This window comes from Vulpes lagopus, chromosome 7, assembly GCF_018345385.1.
Source record: "Vulpes lagopus strain Blue_001 chromosome 7, ASM1834538v1, whole genome shotgun sequence".
In the NCBI taxonomy this organism is placed as follows: domain Eukaryota; kingdom Metazoa; phylum Chordata; class Mammalia; order Carnivora; family Canidae; genus Vulpes; species Vulpes lagopus.
In genome coordinates this window covers 30442383-30462627 of record NC_054830.1, presented here as the reverse complement: position 1 = coordinate 30462627, position 20245 = coordinate 30442383, and the positions used below count along the sequence as shown (strand labels likewise).

Below are 20245 nucleotides of genomic sequence, written 5' to 3'. Positions count from 1 at the left end.
TACTGCCTGTGACTGGCTACTGGTGTTTAGAGTGTAAGATGCTGCTAAACATCCCATAACTCACAAGACAGCTCCCACAACAAAGAAATGTCTAAGCCCAAAACGCCAATGTTTTCTGATCTGGAAAATGGTCTTTTTAAAACTCTTCCTTCCCAGTTCTGACTCCAACTAGAACAGTAGGGGTTCTTTCCTTTGCAATGGTTTCCTTCCTTTATAAACAGATAGGCTTGAAATTATGAAATTAAGGATGAACAGCAGGGGCCTCTTTGTCTCAAGGGAGCAATGTATGTCTCTGAGAGTCAGTATACTGGAGAATATCTTGTCTCCTTTGCCAAAGGCACTGCTTTCTTCATATCCTACTGGCCAAGAATTTCTCAACTCTTAGAGACTGATCCTACAGAGGGCAAATAAAGCTTACCCTGCACTACAGCTTTTATTCATTGGCAGCAGTTGTTTGGAGCACCATTTGGATGCCCATGATCCAACATTGCCCAAAGCAACGTTCAGTTGACTAGAGATGTGCACCATGAATACAGGATCAGTACCACGTATGTGCTATTCCTTCATGATAGAATAGCTACTAAGTCTTTTGTTCTGCTATCAACCTAATCCTACAGTTGGCTTTCTACTATGGGCTAGACGTATGACTTTCTATAAAGTTCACAGTTAATGATAGTCAAACTATGCACAGACAACTGGGGCAAGCCAGTGTTTAGGTAACTAGGTTTTATTGTGTTTTCTCCCTCAAAGGCCTGACCACCATTGGCCTGTGGTTTGAATAGCACTTCCTAGCCTCACCTTGATACAGTTCTAGTTGGTGGTTAACAGTGGGCATTGCCATCTTTTTTCTTCTTACTTGTAATTGACTATAGCATTGCATGCTCTAAACTAAATGGCTCTCATCAAGCTTTTATTTGATTCATGGCCAGTCTGTTGAGTGCACACCTGTAGGCCACTCATCAGCAAATCCAATTATCTTCTCAGTGCTTCTTTTGCCATTTCACTTGTAGTTCCCCTCATAGATTTCCTCATAATACTTTTATGAGTGCATGAATTCCATCTCTTTATCTCCCTTCCTTTTATGCACCTGCATTATAGTTTTCAAAGCTCTGTAAGTTTTATAAACCTCACCCTCTTACACTGGGGCCTCTTAGCATCATAATTAAACCTTTTGTGTGTATTATATCTAGTTCCTGTACCCCCACCTGGATTCTGCCATTGGTTGCTCTAATGCCAATTTTGCTTTGCTTCTGGACAATCTCAGAGGATCCTCCATCACATATATGAAGCCATTCTGTTTTGATACAGCTCTTATACTCATTGGCCCTAGTTCGTTTCCTTGGTCATACCAAATGAATCTAAACTTACTCTTCATGACATTTCAAGTTGGCATTTCCTCCTTTTGTGTTTATTTTTTTTTCATTTAATAAAGTTTTATTTCCTGAAATGTGCAGTTGGTGGGATCTTGTTCATGCATCTTCACTGGCAGCTGGGGCATCTCCACCTTTGGTGTTTCTGGTGTACATTACTTGAGCTCTGTGCTTTGAAACCAGTTTAATAAGTCCCTTACTGAGGAGCCCCTGAAGAGCTGCCCTGGCCAAAGAACCTCGAATCTTCAGTCTCTCATAGACAATAGCTGGAGTTATAAGCTTATAGTTGGGAACCCCCTTACAGAGTTTGTCATATGTCGCTTTGTCGAAGACACCAGATTATTGAACTTGTTTCGAACTTTGCCTTTGGACCACTTCTTCTTTTTGGCCTTGCCCCCAGATTTGTTCACAGGGTCTTTGTCCTTTTTGGCCGACTTTTGGCATCTTTCTTCTTCTTGTTGTCCTTGGGCGGCATAGCGAAGCTCGGAGAGCAACAGCCACCCCTCTATTTTGTTTTTATTGACTGTTCTGCTTCCACTTCCACTTCCCCTTCCTATAGCATTTTATTTTGGGAAATTACCCAACTATTTTCATTGGAGAGAATTACTTTATTTTGGGGAACTACCTCTCCCTCATTTTGTTCAATTCAATGATCACTTAATCTAGTATTTGCCCATGGTGGTTTTAAAATTCTTTGACAGTCTTACTTTTGAATAGTAGAGCTAATTCTCCTCTCCTTAAGTGTGGGCTAAATTTACTTTCTTCAAAGGAACAGAATGTTGCAACAGTGATAGTTTGTGACTTCCCAGGTTAACCCCCAAAAAACATTGTGGCTTCCTCTTTGATCTCCCTCTTGGGAACATCTTGCAGTGGGGAATGCCAAGAACCATGTAATAAGGACACACTAGCAGCCTTATAGGGAAATCTACATGGCAAGAAAATGAGGTATTTTGCCAACAGACAGCTCCAACTTGCCATCCATGTGAGTAAACCATCTTAGAAGTGAATTATCTAGACTTCCAGGTAATTGCAGCCTGCCTGATATCTTGACTGTGGCCTTACATGAAAATCCATAAGTCAGACCCTCCCAGCTAAACTGCTTCTGGATTCCTGACCCAAAGAAACTGTATGGAATAATTAATACTTACTATTATATTAAGCCTTTAATTTTGGGGGCAATTTGTTAGGCAGCAATCGATAACTAATATCCTGTAAGAAAACAAGCTATTTTGCTGTGAAAGAGCCCCCACAATCTTATCTGCATGTAAATTTTAACATTCTTTTCTTATACAACTGCAGGTCAGCTGGGATGGCTCTGTTCTTCTTGGCTGAGTTTATCTATCCCTCTACAGAATGAGTTGAGGGTTGGCTCAGCTATATGGTTCTGCTGCATGTGACTCTCATTTCCACTGAACTACAGAGGTGGTTTAGACATTTTCTTCTCATAGACAGAGGTATCAAAGAACAAGCATAAATATGGGAAGCCTTTTAAGGCCTAGACTAGGAACTAACATGCTTTCACTTCTACCTCATTCAATTGACCAAATCAAGTTTACATAGTTGAATGCAAATTCAAGATGCAGAAATATATCCTTTAGTGACATAAACTATAAAATCTCCTGGCAAAGACTATGGAAGTAGAATTCTGTTATTGGGAGGCAGTAAAGCATTGGCATGATAATCTAGTCTACCACAGCCAGATCCTCTATACTGTGTAATAGCAGACACTTTGACCTAATCAGATGGCCCCTCAGGCTCTGAATCTCAAGTTGAATGATGCAAGGTTGGAGAAGCTTCCATTCATTCTAGCTGTAGGTCCTGGTGAAGCTTTTCCTACCATGAAAGCAGTCATTTCTGCTTATTTGCTAGGCTGGGTCTCCAGGCCTTTCAAACATTCATCATGGGATGTGGTTTTGATTGGCTCATCAGTTAGATGCTATCATCTGATAGGTTCCTCGGAAAGTATACTATAAAGTCATCAGTATCAAATATAGCTCTTCATGCATGTTGGAAGTAACAGAGAATAAAGAGAGCTTATCTCTTTGTCATAGAGATCATGCTTTTGTTAATAGCATCTAGGATTCCATTTGCTTTACCTACGAACTCAGAATCTTTTGTTTAAAGACACTGTTCTTTGACTCATCCTCTATTTATACAGTCACTTTGTCATTTTCAAGTTGAAGTCCTTCTTGGTCTTGGAGTTGATTTCATTTACAGAAGCTGAAGAAGAACAATCAAACCAGCGGTGAGTCATGCTCCCAGAACCAAATTGGTCACTTGATCATTTTGTAACCCATGTTTAAAACAACAACAACAACAAAAACCAAACAGCAACAAAAAAAGAAATCCTTTCACCCCTCCTCTTCGTCCTGCCTTCTTGGAACAATAAAAAGCAGCTCCCTCCTCTGTCCATCTCCAAGGATAATTGGAGATTCTGTTTTCTATTATGTTTGGAGTATGTTTCACACCCCAGAATAATTTCTTTTCTGAAGCTATCTGAATGCCTGTCTCAATGCCACTTTTTATTTTCTTCAAGGACAACCTTGGGGCACAGAAAAAGAAAGAATTTATTAATTCTAATATCTCTTGAGCACTGTTCATGGGACATTATTATATTTGGGGGAAAGTGATCATCTTCCTCAGAGGAGAAAAGAGTTTTTGTAAAGAAGATAACGGACTTATTCAGTCATGCAACTAGTCAGTGACAGCATGGATTGAAACCTAAATCTGCCTAATTCTCAGTCTTTATTCTACACCATGGTAGATGGCCCAGTATTGACTCAGCTTCTGATATCACAGATCTTCAGAACAAGTAAGACATTAGGATTTGCTGAAAGCAGTGATTTCGTTACTGTGATCTTCTGGGTCTAAGAATTCCTCAAAGGTGCCTCAGAAGCTGCCATAAATGGAGAGTGAGAGGGATTGGAATGAGAGAAAGGAAGGGAGGGAATAAGTGAAATGGAATCCAGGTATGTAGCACTTTGGGCCTTCTATTCTATTTTATTTTAACCAGAGCATCTCTATTTCTGTTTTATATATCAGAGTCCTGATTAAGATCATTTTAAAGGGTTCCACTGCATTAATGAGTTTAAAAGCTATAAATTTGAAGCAACTCCCTCATTTCCCAGATCTATGATTCTGGAGAGAGTTTAGATGGTTGGGTCCAGGAACCAGTCAAAAGCAGTGCCAAGACTACTCCCAGATACCTCAGCACCCAATAGGTCACTTTCTCTTCTCTCTCTCCTTTAAAGTCTTCAAGAACTAACCCACCCCACCATATTTTCCTCATCAATATTCCCACTATTCTAGTCCTAGAGAAGCCTGAAATAAATTATATGCAGAAAGTTCTCACAAGCATGAAATATTTAAATTTTACTGTTTGCCTTTTTGTCAGTTTTTGGGTATTGATGGTTCCCGGGCTGGAGGAAGATCTTAGCTCTTCCCTCATACATCTTTTCCAACTAACAACTTGATAGCCCAGAGACTTATCCAAAAGTGTTCTTGACATGTTAAGAAAAAAAGATGCTGTCAATCTAGGAACTGAATATGTTGGTTGAAAAAGAGGGGATGCCTGAACTAATATTGTTCCTGAAAGGGATACTGATTTAGGATGTCTCAGGAAGGAGTGATTGAAACCTTCTCCATCCCTAGACAAGGCATATTGACTTACCCACAGAGTTGGTTTTATAATTTCTTTCCTCAAGCTTCACTCCCATAAAATTTGTTTCATCAAAAAGAGAGCTCTCAAAGTTTCATTTTTAGGCTAATAGCTTTTCTGAGAAAACAAAACAAAACAAAACCTTGAGGAGCCTTGCAACGTGATGAATTACTGAATTGAAGAGCATTTAAAGGATCCTTTCACAGAGAGGGCATAAGAGCCCCCAAATTAATTAATTGTGGAGCTGATGTCATACAAAGGACTGTCCAATGTGCAGGTGTGAACACCCCAACGATGTTAGGTATGCAATCAATGCATTAATAGTTGGCCCCTGTCTGGTGAGGAATTCTAGCACAGATGATTGGTTAGGTTTATGTGTTCCCTACCAGGTAGTAACTATCCTTATTAGTAAGGCTGCTTACTATGGACCAGGAACTGCTCTGAATGCTTTACATGTTTTCAGTCATTTAATCCTCACCAGAGATGAGGAAATAGAGGTAAAGAGAAGTTAATTAAGACACCAAGTTAAACTTTTACATAGATGCAATGCATTTCTAGGATTTTAATCATTGATGTTGTAAAACAGAAGAGATGTTCATCTCAACCATTAGCAAGAACAAACATTTTTTAAATACCAAGAAACGATTTTGTACCCATATTAAATAAGAAAAAGAGAAAAAGAAGAAGGAAAAATTATTTAAAGTGCAACCCCTGATGCAGATAAAGTTATAGTGATAAGGCCACATACATTGAAAGAGATAATGTGTATATATAATACATAATAATGATGTATATACATACAATCGTTGGTATATGTTAAACATTTAAAGCTTGTTATCTGTTATTGCTAGTTATTACTATTCTTACTTCACATGTAATAAAGAGACAGTACTCATGAGCTGTGTGAACTCAAGCAGCTTGCTTGGCCTCTCTCTAGTTTTCTGAATCCCATCATCTTTATCTGGCAATAGGTACAATTATGATACATACCACACAGAGTTGTTGTGAGGTTCAGATTAGATAATGTGTATAAAGTGCTTAGCACAATGCCTGTCACACAGTAACCACTCACCATATGAGGGCTGGCCATTTTGTTACTGTTATAATTATTAAAAAATTACTCTTTAATTATTATAGTTTTAAAATGTCATAAATATTTTGTTACTATTATAATTATTTGTTACTGTTATAATATATGTACTGCACATATTTTGCCAGCAGCACTGAAAATTTGTGCCACCCTTCTGGAAACACGTCAAGATAAATTCACATACTACGAGTCACAAAGAGGCTTATTTCCACTTCTGAACATTTATTATAAGAAAATAACTCAAAGGATTCAAGAAGCAATGTGCAAATTGCCTTTAGCATTATCTCCAATAATCCTGTGTTTTAGGAAAAGAAGGGTGGCCATCCAACAACTTTGAGTAATGTGGAATAATGATAATAGCCAATAATAATGTGGCTGGAGCCAGAAACCAGCACCCCATATGATATTCCCCTCAGAACTATTTAATGATCAGTGGTCAGACCCTGAAATAAGTCTGGTCTAGAGCTTTTTAAACCTATTATTACTCATCATGTGTGGGTTATAATAAATAGCACACTGCTTTTCACATGGTGGTATGGACTAGTAAATCCATATCTTGATGGATGCACCTATTTATACTGAAGATTTTATTAGATAAATTTTGCCCCATAAACACGAGATAGTTGCAAGCTTTTTCTGATGCTACTACTCAGAATTGTTTTAGAGGCTAATATTCGTTTTTGGCTAAAAATTTTTTTAAAGCATGATTATTTAAAGCATTTTTGTTTCTTTCAACATATTTCTATTGTCTCAGCTAAAATTCTGCAGAAGTAATTCTGAACAGAATGAGACTTGGTGTTTCAGCTTTATTTGGTTATATCTTGGCAGTGTGGCTTATAGCAATTTAACATACTTACTGCCCGGGGAAATCTGCGGAGCATTTTCTCTTTGGAAGAGAGCTGAATGGCCTCTTTGATCCAGAAAAGTTGAGAGTGGATTTGCTTTAAAGGTAAGAGATTTTGCCATATTAAAGGAAAAAATGTGCAGATGCAATTGCCCAATTTTTTAAGAAAGCAAGCACAAAAGTTAAGTACACATAGAGGCTCATTAATATTGTCCTCGGGGACCAACCAGGAAATGCTCAATATGAACACAGCTTTCCAATGTTTCTAGTAATAATCTCTTGGATAGAGTTAAAACAAGATTTAATTTACATCAAAGTCTGAGAATGAGTAGGGTTAAAGCTAGACTCTAACAGTGAATTTTTTTAAAAAGAAAGAACGAGCAGAAAATAGAATTATAAAATGAGTTGTATCAGGAAACAGCCTAAGAGAAGTTTAAGAGGCTTGTTCAAGGAATCCCGGGGTGGCGCAGCGGTTTAGCGCCTGCCTTTGGCCCAGGGCGCGATCCTGGAGACCCGGGATTGAATCCCACGTTGGGCTCCCAGTGCATGGAGCCTGCTTCTCCCTCTGCCTATGTCTCTGCCTCTCTCTCTCTCTCTCTCTGTGTGTGTGTGACTATCATAAATAAATAAAAAAAATTTAAAAAAAAAGAGGCTAGTTCAAGTTTGCACAACCAGGAAAGGGGAAAAGGTAAGATTGGAATTCAGGTGTGTCCTATTCCAAAGCTCATTTGATTGGAAAAGTCTATCAGCAAAGAGACAAAAACAATACCATTTACTATTCATTAAGTTAGCAAACATGAAATTTGGCTATAGTTCGAAGATGAGTGGGGAAACAGTCACTGTCTAACAGTGAAAGTAGTGAATATGAAATGAGCAGCTACTTTGGAGACCTGTGTACTCTGTGAACCAATAATTGTACTTAGAAACACACTCACATACATGCAGGAGATATGACATGAATGAGACTTTATTTTAGCCTTACATACGATACAAAAAAGAAAGAAAGAAAGAAAGAAGAAAAGAAACAAAAGAAAAGAGAAAAAGAAAATAACCCCGGTATTCATCAGTAAGGAGATGGGTAAAATATATTTTGATGCATTTGATCCTGTTCAATTTCACACAACTTTTCCAAGGCGTGGTTTAGGTTTGTGTATAACCAACAAATAAAAATCCAAGACATATTTGTCAGTGATTCATGGTTGAATCCAAGTTGAAGAATAATGCATACAAAATTATATCATTTATGCTAGACTCCCAGCCATATTATTTAGTTTTCCAGGGCATACTCATGTATAGGAGTATAGGAAAGCATAAAAATGTACAGAAAAGGAAAAATAATGCATAGCAGAATCATTATATACTCACTACAGTGTTGGCCTCTAAGGAAGGAGAGCAGATGGGAATTAGGGTATAAGTCAAGAAAAACTAAAATTTACTTATGATATTTTAGTATATTTTTCCCACATAAATGAAAAAATGGAATTTCTGACTCATAAACTCAATCATTAATTACTTCTATAAATAGAAGTTAAGAAAAATAAAAGAAAATGAAAAAAATAAAAGAAAATGTTATTTACTGAGTGAAAGCATCCCCCAATATGAAAATGGAGGCCTAGTTCATCACCACATTCCAGAAAAAGAAGTTACTGTGTGGCTGGATATTATGGCTGAACAATCAGGCACTTGAGGAATAACTGAGATCCTGGGATGATCATCATAATACTGCTTTCCATTTGTTCAGCACTTTGCAGTTTTTAAAGTCCTTTCCCCATACATTATCTCCTAGATTCCCACAATAGTCTTATGAGGCTGCAGCGGTATTCCCAAGATGATGCTCAAGAGTCTGGGAAAGATAACACATTTCCAAGATTCCACAAACAGATATATACATACATACAATACCATTTCTTCCAGGATAATGAGTAGCTAGATTTTAGGGGTCCTTTTGTGTATATGGCTATTCCTCTCGTGGCACAAATGGGTATGGCAAGTGATCATTTGAAGAGTTCGTGTACAGTGGAGTAACCTGAGAACCTACTTGATTTTTGCCTCTGAAACCAGAGAGCAGTATCATTTCTGAAAAGTTGATTCTTACTGCCTGGAATTAGGTAATCTAATATTCCACTTTGCATCTACTAATGCAAGACCTTGAGAAGGAGGAATGTGTGGTACCATTTCTGGGACTGATTCTCATGTCTTCTCCATGATATATTGAACATTATTCAAATATTAATTATTAACAGTGCATTTTAGTTAGACAATAAAGTTGCTAGTCCTAATGGAGTTGGAGTTTACTTATAACATGAGTTCACACTTAGAAGTTTCTCTTCACTGTTCATGTCTGAAGAGGCAGCATAGTGTAGGAAAGGGCAAAGGGCATAGTTGTCAAGGGTCAAAGCACTAGAGTCAGGCAGACCTGAATCAAGCCATGAAACTTTGCATACATAAAATTACTTCTCTAAGTTTCAGCTTCCTCATCTGTAAAATGTGGTTAACCTGGGAGCTAAGAAAGTAGACTCTGAACCGATTTATCTTGATTCACATCTCACCTCTGCCACTATCTTCCTATGTAATTGTGGAGAAACTACTTAATCTTTCCTCACCTCACTTTTCTCATCTGCATGAGAGGTAATAGTTGTACCCACCTTAGTATTGTTGTAAGAGTTAGATGAGTTAATATGTATATATATATACACATATATATATACACATTAACATATACATATATACATATATATGTATATACATATATATAGTTGTGCCATAAATATATACATATATATTATATGTATACAACAATACCATTTCTTCCAGGATAATGAGTAGCTAGATTTTAGGGGTCCTTTTGTGTATATGGCTATTCCTCTCGTGGCACAAATGGGTATGGCAAGTGATCATTTGAAGAGTTCGTGTACAGTGGAGTAACCTGAGAACCTACTTGATTTTTGCCTCTGAAACAGAGAGCAGTATCATTTCTGAAAAGTTGATTCATACTGCCTGGAATTAGGTAATTAATATTCCACTTTGCATCTACTAATGCAAAGACCTTTAGATTTAGAAGGAGGAATGTGTGTACCATTCTGGGACTGATTCTCATGTCTTCTCCATGATATATTGAAACCATTATTCAAATATTAATTATTAACAGTGCATTTTAGTTAGACAATAAAGTTGCTAGTCCCTAAATGGAGTTGGAGTTTACTTATAAACATGAGTTCACACTTAGAAGTTTCTCTTCACTGTTCATGTCTGAAGAGGCAGCATAGTGTAGGAAAGGGCAAAGGGCATAGTTGTCAAGGGTCAAAGCACTAGAGTCAGGCAGACCTGAATTATTATTTTGCCTCTGCTACTTACAAGCCATGAAACTTTGCATACATAAAATTACTTCTCTAAGTTTCAGCTTCCTCATCTGTAAAATGTGGTTTAAATATACATATAATATACATATTATATATACATATAAAACGTGTGTGTCTCTGGCACATACAGTGTCATAACTGTTAGCAACTATTATTGCCCTTAATTTAGTATGCAGCACATAGTAAGTCCTCAATAAATGACAATGGATGCTAATGGTGCTATTAATACTATTGGTCTACAGAAAGAGAATTTTTCAGATTCAGACAAACAGGAGGCCAGACTCCTCTGTCCAGGGAGAGGTGCAAAGTGATACTCAGTGGATGCCTATTACTTGAAGGACTAACAGATACAAATGCCTGTACCAAACATATAGTCACAAAGACCCATTGGTGTAAGTTTCACGGACTTTTCATGTCACAGTTAGACAGAGTCTACAATGGCCTAGGTTGGGGCCCAGGAAGGGATTGAGAAGGGCAGGTCGGAGAGAGGAATTCCACTAAGACTATTTTTAAGCATGGCCAGAGCTCTGAAAAGCGATGGAAACAATCCTTTTTTTTTTTTTTTTTTGAAACAATTCTAAGAAGAGTCATCCCCATGTTTTCCCCCATAAATAGGCCAAAACATTATTATTAGAAGAAGTTGGATTGTGATGAATCCAGTAAATCTCACTTTAATAATTAGTTAATCCATTCAAAAAATATTGAGGACTTGCTATGGCTCAGCACTATTCTTTTTTTTTTGGTATATTTTTTTATTGGAGTTCAATTTGCCAACATATAGTGTAACACCCAGTGCTCATCCTGTCAAGCGTCCCCCTCAGTGCCCGTCACCCAGTCACCCCATCCCCCACCCACATCCCCTTCTACTACCCCCTGTATATTTCCCAGAGTTAGGAGTCTCTCATGTTCCGTCACCCTCACTGATATTTTCCACTCATTTTCTCTCCTTTCCCCTTTAATCCCTTTCACTATTTTTTATATTCCCCGAATGAATGAAACCATATAATGTTTGTCCTTCTCCAATTGACCTACTTCACTCAGCGTAATACCCTCCAGTTCTATCCACGCTGAAGCAAATGATGGGTATTTGTTGTTGTTTCTAATGGCTGAGTAATATTCCATTGTATACATAGACCACATCTTCTTTATCCACTTATCTTTCGATGGACACAGAGGCTCCTTCCACAGTTTGGCTATTGGGGACATTGCTGCTAGAAACATTGGAGTGCAGGTGTCCCAGTTTTTCACTGCATCTGTATCTTTGGGGTAAATCCCCAGCAGTGCAATTGCTGGGTTGTAGGGCAGTTCTGCTTGTAACTCTTTGAGGAACCTCCACACAGTGTTCCAGAGTGGCTGCACCAGTTCACATTCCCACCAACAGTGCAAGAGGGTTCCCCTTTCTCCACATCCTCTCCAACTTTTGTTGTTTCCAATATTAAACAATGGCAATGTTGTTAATTTTCCCCATTCTCACTGGTGTGAGGTGGTACCTTATCGTGGTTTTGATTTGTATTTCCCTGATGGCTAGGGATGCGGAGCATTTTCTCATGTGCTTGTTGACCATGTCTATGTCTTCTTTGGTGAAGTTTCTGTTCATGTCTTTTGCCCATTTCATGATTGGATTCTTTGTTTCTTTGCTGTTGAGTCTAATAAGTTCTTTATAGATCTTGGATACTAGCCCTTTATCTGATAGGTTATTTGCAAATATCTTCTCTCATTCTGTAGGTTTTGTTGACTGTTTCTTTTGCTGCGCAGAAGTTTTTTATCTTGATTAAGTCCCAATAATTCATTTTTGCTTTTATTTTTCTTGCCTTCATAGATGTATCTTGCCAGAAGTTGCTGTGGCCAAGTTCAAAAAGGGTGTTGCCTGTGTTCTCTTCTAGGATTTTGATGGATTCTTATCTCACATTTAGATCTTTCATCCATTTTGAGTTTATCTTTGTCTATGGTGTAAGAGAGTGGTCTAGTTTCATTCTTCTGCATGTGGCTGTCCAATTTTCCCAGCACCATTTATTGAAGAGACTGTCCTTTTTCCAATGAATAGTCTTTTCTGCTTTGTGGCATATTAGTTGACCATAGAGTTGAGGGCCCATTTCTGGGTTTTCTATTCTGTTCCATTGATCTATGTGTCTGTATTTGTGCCAGTACCACACTGCCTTGATGATCACAGCTTTGTAATACAACTTGAAATCCGGCATTGTGATGCCCCTGGCTCTGGTTTTCTTTTTCAACATTCCCCTGGCTGTTCGAGGTCTCTTCTGATTCCACACAAATCTTAAGATGATTTGTTCCAACTCTCTGAAGAAAGTCCATGGTATTTTGATAGGGATTGCATTGAGCCCAGCACTATTCTTAGTGCTCAGCATACAACCAGGAACGTAGTAGATACGATCCCCAGCTTCCTGGTGCTGACAATCTAAACACAAGAAAGAGGAGACAGGACTCTGGGGGTGTAAGCGAGCTTCGGGGCATAAGGAAATCCAGGAGAGCAGAGAGAACTTCCAAGAAGAAGGAGGTCTTGGCTGAGTAGCTGGGAGAAGTTAGAGGTGAGCATTACAGGCAGAAGGAACATGACAGAAGACCGTGAGGAAGGCTGCATTAAAGAGTTTCAAAACATACACACACAAAAATCCCAATCAGGCTGGAGTTGGAGTGTCACTAGGAATGTGATGTGTGATGTGAAAGAATGAGGAATCCAAGATCTAGAGTGTTAGAATATTTTGCCCAAGTTCACAGAACAGGATGCATGCCCAAGTTTGACCAAAAGACTGCTCTATTTCCTCTCACATGGAATCGTTGGCATTGTTGGCAATGAGCTGTACGCGCTCAGGAAGCAATTGGCAGTGACACCATATCTTTTTTTTAAGGATCAGCACAGATCCCTTTTTTTCAGGTCCACAGACTCTTTTATCTCTAACCTTTCAGTTATTCACATCAAAACCCATCACACTTGAATTTCATAGTCATTCAGTTTTTCTTGGGTTTCCTGCCTTTGATGTATTTAACAGCCACCTGAGCATCATTTGGAGGCTGCATTCTTGCTACTTTGATTTGCTAAATGTACCCTCAAGAGAAAGGCCTGACTGGAAATCTAGCTACTTCTATTCAATCTTTTGATGAAGATTCAAAATTAGGCTGCAAAATATATTTGTTTATCATGATCTTTAGAGAGAGAATTCTTTCCCAGTTGCCAATTTGTGTGCAGGGTGGAAAATGCTGATGTATCACATGCTTTTGTCTTCATAGTGCTAAGACAATATTAAATATCTTGTGAAAAAGTGGAATTCATTAGTGTTTGGCCCAATTTAAATGCTTTCATAGGTTCCTAACCAAAAGTGAAATGCTACTTGTGGAAATGCCAGTATAGAGCTCAGAGTGCGCTTTCTATTAACTATAATGATGGTTCTTAATTATTAGCACCTCCTATGTTCCAAAGTGCTTTTATGTGCACATTAATAATTATCCTTACAAGAAAAAATTATCATTACACCAACCCTGCCAACTCAGAATTATCAGCCCCATTTTATATATGAGAACAGTGAGGAAAAGAGGATGGAAGTAACTTGCAAAATAAAAGTGGCAGAGACAGAATTTTCACTTTGGTTGTAAAGAAAAATAGATGTCAGATGTTTTGTTTGGCATCCATATATCTTTTGTTTTTATGTTGACAGCATGTTGATTATCCTTTGGAGAATCACCCCTATTGTCTTCTTAATGCACATGATTCCAGAGGGGCTGATGGGATGTCAAGCTTCCCACATAACACCCACCTGGTCAATAAAGATACCCTACCCCCAACCATAGTGATTGCTTCAAGAATGGGCACATCACTTAAGTGAGCCAATCAGAGCCAAAGAACATTAATCCCACTGAGTCCCCTGGACCCATTGGTAGAGGAGACATTGCTTCTTCTCAGTACTAGACCAGGGATGCTATAAACCCAGGACTACCAATAGCCATCTTTGGGAAAGCTGCCTGACAATGAAGCCAACCTGATAACATCATTTGGACTGTGTCCCAGTCATGTTGAGCCTAACAATTCCCTCTTCCCCCTCTTTTTTATGTTTAAGGCTCATTTTTGTTATTTGGAACCAAAAGCATTTGTCTAAAAATGGAGCCCAAACACACTCTATCCAGTTAATGAACTACACACTATATATAAGGGGGACTCAATAAAATACATTTTTTATTCCTAATTTCTCTAACAGTAACTCCAAAAAGATCATTGCTTTTACTCTTGCTGATCTTAATTTGATAAAAATAAAAGCCCAGATGTAGCCAAAATTCTAAATCTCCTCATACAAAAGTCCAAAATATCTAATTTTGAAAATCAGGACAATAGTTTTATCAAAATATAGTAAAAATCCATCCCTTTTTCTATTTATGGGAATTTGTGTTTTGTGAGCAGTTACCAATTAATAGTTTTGGTAACCTACTATCAAATTTCTGGGTAAAAATAAAATAATTCCTGGAACCCCATGGGGCTCAGTCTCTGCATAGTCACACTTTAAAGCACCATTCAAAAGCTATACATACAGTTTAAAAAAAAAATTCCAAACTTCACTTGAGCTTCTGAAAAATATTAAATGGGGTCCAGTTCATGGTGGATGCTGTGATGTGTCACCCAGCTATCCATTCAGGAATAAGGGGCATATTACCATAGCTATAGATCATGCCACTGGCAGACAGGGCCTGCTATCAGCCTCTTCATGGCTTGCCTTAGTTGAAGAGGGCACCCTTACCCAAAGTCACACCCTCTTCCTGGGACAGCCCACAATCAATGACTGAGCATAGGCACAAAGCCCACACCTCTGGTCCTGACTGGGCAGAACTGTGATGGGTCATCCTATCTTTAGGACCTCTACAAAGTTAGCTGAAGCCTTTTCTATGACTACTCTGTAGCTCATCTTTCTCTGTTCAAGCCTGGTTCCTATCCCCAGGTGTTGATCCAAGTCCTCTCTGACAAATGTCCTGGTTACAAGTCTTTGACTCAGAGTCAGCTTCCTGCAAGATCCAACAATTAACAGATAGCAGTACATCATGAAAGCTTTTCCCCACACCCCACAGCTGCTGCTTCAAAGCCCCCAAATCCCTGAATAGCCCCCACCCCATACACCTCTTCCTGTATTCCTCACTTCCAGCTCTTTGGTAAACTTGGCCTCTTTGACTATGACCCAGTTCCCATTTCCCATCTCCCCCCTTCTTCTTCTCTACCATTCTCCAAATTCTGAAACAGGGCTAGTAAAGAAGAATCTGGCTTGATAGAGGAATGAGGGAAGACTTAGAAGGGTACATTCAAAGTTGTTCTAATCACACAATACCACAGTGATGCTAAAGTCCTTTTTACACAGCAGCAAACCCAAATATGGAAAGATGTGAGGGCTGCAGGGACTGGTGGTATTTAAAGATCATTAAGCTGAACATGCCAATGGAAAACTCTAAAGGTTAAGCAATGTGAAGTCTATCCATGAGAAAATCACAGATTTGTATCCTCCCTTCTAAATATTTTGGAGTTCTACATAATCATGTGGGTTTTTTTAAAGTTTTTTTTTTTTAAATATAGTGATTGAAACAAAATATAATGCAGTGTATTTGGATATAAGGTAGATTATGGATATGGTGAAAATTGCAAAGGTGATATGCAAATCACTAAATTATAGGTATTCCTTTCTTATGGTGTTGTGGGGATCAGGTCAGAACATTATGCAAGCATAAACACTGTGTTTGAGTGGAAGATAACTGCTTTGCTCTATGGAACATTGCACTAAAAGATAGTACTGAATTAAAGAGATGGCAATTTTCCTAAGAGGACTGCCAGGCCAAATAAAGCTTGACCCCAGAGTAACGGGATTCTTGAGGGACAAGGCCATTTGTTTTGAAAAACCCTAATTATCTGGAAAGAAGACCAAAGACCACTTAGCAGGGTCCCCGCTGTGTTGCTGAGGTTCTCCTATGACCTGAGGCACACCATCAACCACCAAGACAGACAGCATACTTTGTGGCACAGCCTGATGTGCTGACCTACAGCAGCACCACACTGCGTTCTGCATGACCAGCCTCCGGCTCCCAGCAGGTTGACCCTGGCTAGCTGCATAGCCACATCCCTTAAGGCTGATCCCAGGTCAGTCACCCAGAATGGAAGTTCATCAGAACATAGTGATCACAGTCAGATTTGCATGTTAAGGGGAAAAGAGAGAGAGAGGAAGTAAATATAATCCAACTCTGCTCTTATTCTCATAGAAGATAATTACAGCCAAACAAGAAAATTTAATGTCAAAGTGCCAGACTATATTATAATTAAACAAACACAAAGCAGGTTTCAGGAACTTTGACAATGCCACCTAAACGATTCAAACAAAGCTTGTTAATGAGGATGGCAGACACCTTGCCATTACTCCAGAACTCAGCACTGCCCTGTGCCTTTTAAGACGGCAGGCAGCCATGGAACATGTGGACTCCTACACGGCAGAAGAAATTTGTTTCTATATTTTGGGGGTTGAGGCTCCCTCAGCTAAGGCAGAAGCTGTGGGTTCAATTAAAACAGGGTTCAAATCTCACTTAACCAATTAGTATAGGCATGCACTGTGCTTCAATTTCCTATTTATAAAAATGGACTGACAGTAATGAGAAATATATAAAGGCATACACCATGAAGCCTCACTTGTAGTAGGTACAAATGATATATTTGGTATGGTATATGGTATATTTTTTACCAAGATAATTAGTACTGACCATACACCTGATATATTATAGGGGCTTGGTAGGTGTCAGACGAGACGAAATAGAGGTGAGTGAACTTCTAGCTACTTTCAATTCCCAAGATATAACTCAGCAATTATCCAGCAAGGTCTTGACAGAGCTAGCATTTAGTCTTGAGTCTTTTGCTTTCATAGTCTGTGAGGTTATGGTTTTTCTCTGTAGAGTGACTTACATATAGGATGTGCTTCAAAAGAGCTGTTGACTAACTCCATGATAGAATAGTAAGTGGCATAGCATGTAGGTTTACCCAAACTCAGGATAGGGAGTTTTCTTTTATGTAGTCTCATATAAAGTCTAGACACATACTCCTAAGTTCTCAGCCACTACAACATTTGAAAACATTTTCCAGATGATTTTTTTGAAAAACAGAAATTAGTGTTTTCAGGAAGAAGAGCTAAAGGTGCTATTAATGTTAAAGCCACATTATGAGTATATGTGTCTTCAGTCCAAAGGAAAGAGCTGTAAAAGAACTCTCCAGTTTACTGAGTGATTTCATGTCCATTGTTCTGCTTGTCACAAAAATTCTCAAAGAGTTGAAACCATGATTCTCAAATTGTGGGGCACATTCTTAGAATAACAAGTGATATTACATAATGTACAATATTAAATGACATTGAATCACACCTTCTAAAAACTATCCCTCTTTTAAATTATTTTTCAGTACTATTTATAATATCCAGGAGAAAGTCTCAGTCTGGTACTAGAATGTCCTTAACAACTCCATAATATTCACTAACAACCTGTCTGTGAGGTGGGAGGAGAAGGGAGGGAAAGTAATTAAGGGGCTGGGGAGAACACATAATTGTCACCTTCAAAGCACTGTGCAGTATTTAGGAAGAATTTTAAAATACAGCGTTCTTTGTTGTATTCAGAGCTACCTACTTAAAGAAGAGTATCAAGTACATACTAAGCAAATAATGGTACAGGAAGTATCAGTATGATACAATAACTGAGAAAGTGGTTTTAGATGATGGAAGTTTACATTCATACTTTGCATCCAGCAGTAAAGCTGTAGGTGTGAGACCTGGGACAAAGGGTCCTCCCACACCCAAATCTTGTGTTATTTCCACCTCAAGAATGCCTCCTAAATAATTAAAACATTCCAAGGGTAGGGTAAGTCTAAGTAGAGGTTAAGAGCTCTCCTATCTAGTGAGATCTGAGGTTGAGTGCAGCTTCAATGCCACTAGCTATGTTTTACTGACAAGTTACTTAACATCCCTAACCTCCAATATCTACCTTTTAGAAAAGGAGATAAGCATAGCATCTAACCCAAAGGGTTCTGTGGTGCTTCAATGAGAAAAATCAATATCAAGCATTTAGCACAGACCCACAGATATAGGAAGGAGCTCCATAAATGTCAGCTCAAAATATTGATTACAAAGCTAGAAAAATCACATTTCTTTATTTCAAACTATATACCGAAGCCATAGTAATCAAAACAGTATTGGATGCACATAAAAACAGACACATAGACCCGTAGAACAAAATCAGGATCCAGAAATAAACCCATGCAAACCCATTATACAATCAACTAATCTTTAACAAGAACACACAATGAGGAATAGTGTTGAGAAAACTGGATATTCACATACAAAAGAATAAAACTGGATTCCAATCTTACAATGCTCAAAAAATTCATTCAAATTGGTTTAAAGACCTAAATATAAGCCTTGAAACTATAAAAATCCCATAAGAAAACATAGGGAAAAAGTTCCTTGATGTTGTTTTCAGCAGTTTTTTTGGATATGATATCAAAAACGGAGGAACAGTAGCAACAAAATAAACAAGTGGGACTACATTAAACTAAAAGTTGCACAACCAAAGAAATAACAGAATGAAAAAGCAACATAAGGAAAGGGAGAAAATATTTGCAAATCTTATAGATGATAAGGAATTAACATCCAAATCATATAAGGAATTCCTACAACAAAAAGTAAAAAAAAGGGGGGTGGGGTGGGGAGAGAGAGAAACTTTACTACAAAATGAGAAAGGACCTGAATAAACATTTTTCCAAAGAAGACATACAAATGGCCAGCACGTATATGAAAAGGTGCTTATCACTCATCATCAGGGAAACACAACTTAAAACCACAATGAGATATCACTTCACATGTTAGGATGGTTAGTATCAAAAAGGCGAGAGATAAGTGTTGGGTACAGTGTAGAGAAAAGTCAACCCTGTATATTATGGGTTGGAAAATAAATTGGTACAGCTGTATGGAAAACAGTATGGAAGTTCCTCAAGAAATTAAAAATAGAACTACCATATGATCCAACAGTCCCACTTCTGGGTATATATACCCAAAGAAAATGAAATATGTATCTCAAAAAGATCTGCACTCTCATTTTCATTGTAGCATAGTCACAATAGCTAAGATACAGAAACAACCTAGAGGATGTTTCATCAACAGATGAATGGCCAAAAAAAATGTCTCTCTCTCTCTCTCTCTCTCTCACACACACACACACACACACACACACACAAAGCACACACTATGATGTTATTTAGTCATAAAAAAGGAAGGAAATCCTGCCATTTGCAAAAACATAGATGAACCCAGAAGATATTATGTTAAGTGAAATAAGCCAGACATGGATAGACAAATACTCTATGATCTCATTTATATGTGGAATCCAAAAATATTTGAACTCATAGAACTAGAGAGGAGAATGGCAGTTTCCAGGGCTAGAAGAAAGGGGGATGGGGAGAGGTTTGTCAAAGGGTACAAATTTCTAGGTATAAGACGAATAAGATCTGGTGACCTAGTATACAACATGGTAAACAACAGTTGAAATAATTGTACACTTGAAATTTGCTAAGAAAAGGTAACTTTGTGAGGTAATGGATGTGATGATAATTAACTTGAGTGCGGTAATGATTTCACAATATATTGAATATTAAACCATCACATTATACACTTAAAAATCACAGGTACAACCTAAATATATATAATTGTTATTGTTATTTACACTTTAATAAGCTGGGAGAAAATATCGATTGAAAGGCTTTGAATCAGAATTCTGCCAAATGCTTGAACATCCTAGCATTACAATGAGTGGTTGTTCTGACCATCAGAAACTGACTGGTCTATCTTAAAACATATTCTTTTTTGAGGACAAACCCTAACCATGGTTAAGGAATTATAAAGCTTGTTCCTAAGAAGG

The 20245-nt window shown here is 38.1% G+C and overlaps 1 protein-coding gene and 1 pseudogene across 1 annotated transcript in view; both read right to left on the bottom strand.

Annotated features, from left to right (window-relative positions):
• The window catches only part of SYNPR (synaptoporin), a 293689-nt gene that overhangs the window by 183128 nt on the left and 90316 nt on the right, over positions 1 to 20245 (bottom strand). The window lies entirely within an intron of this gene.
• Positions 1470 to 1845, bottom strand: LOC121494337 (annotated as a pseudogene).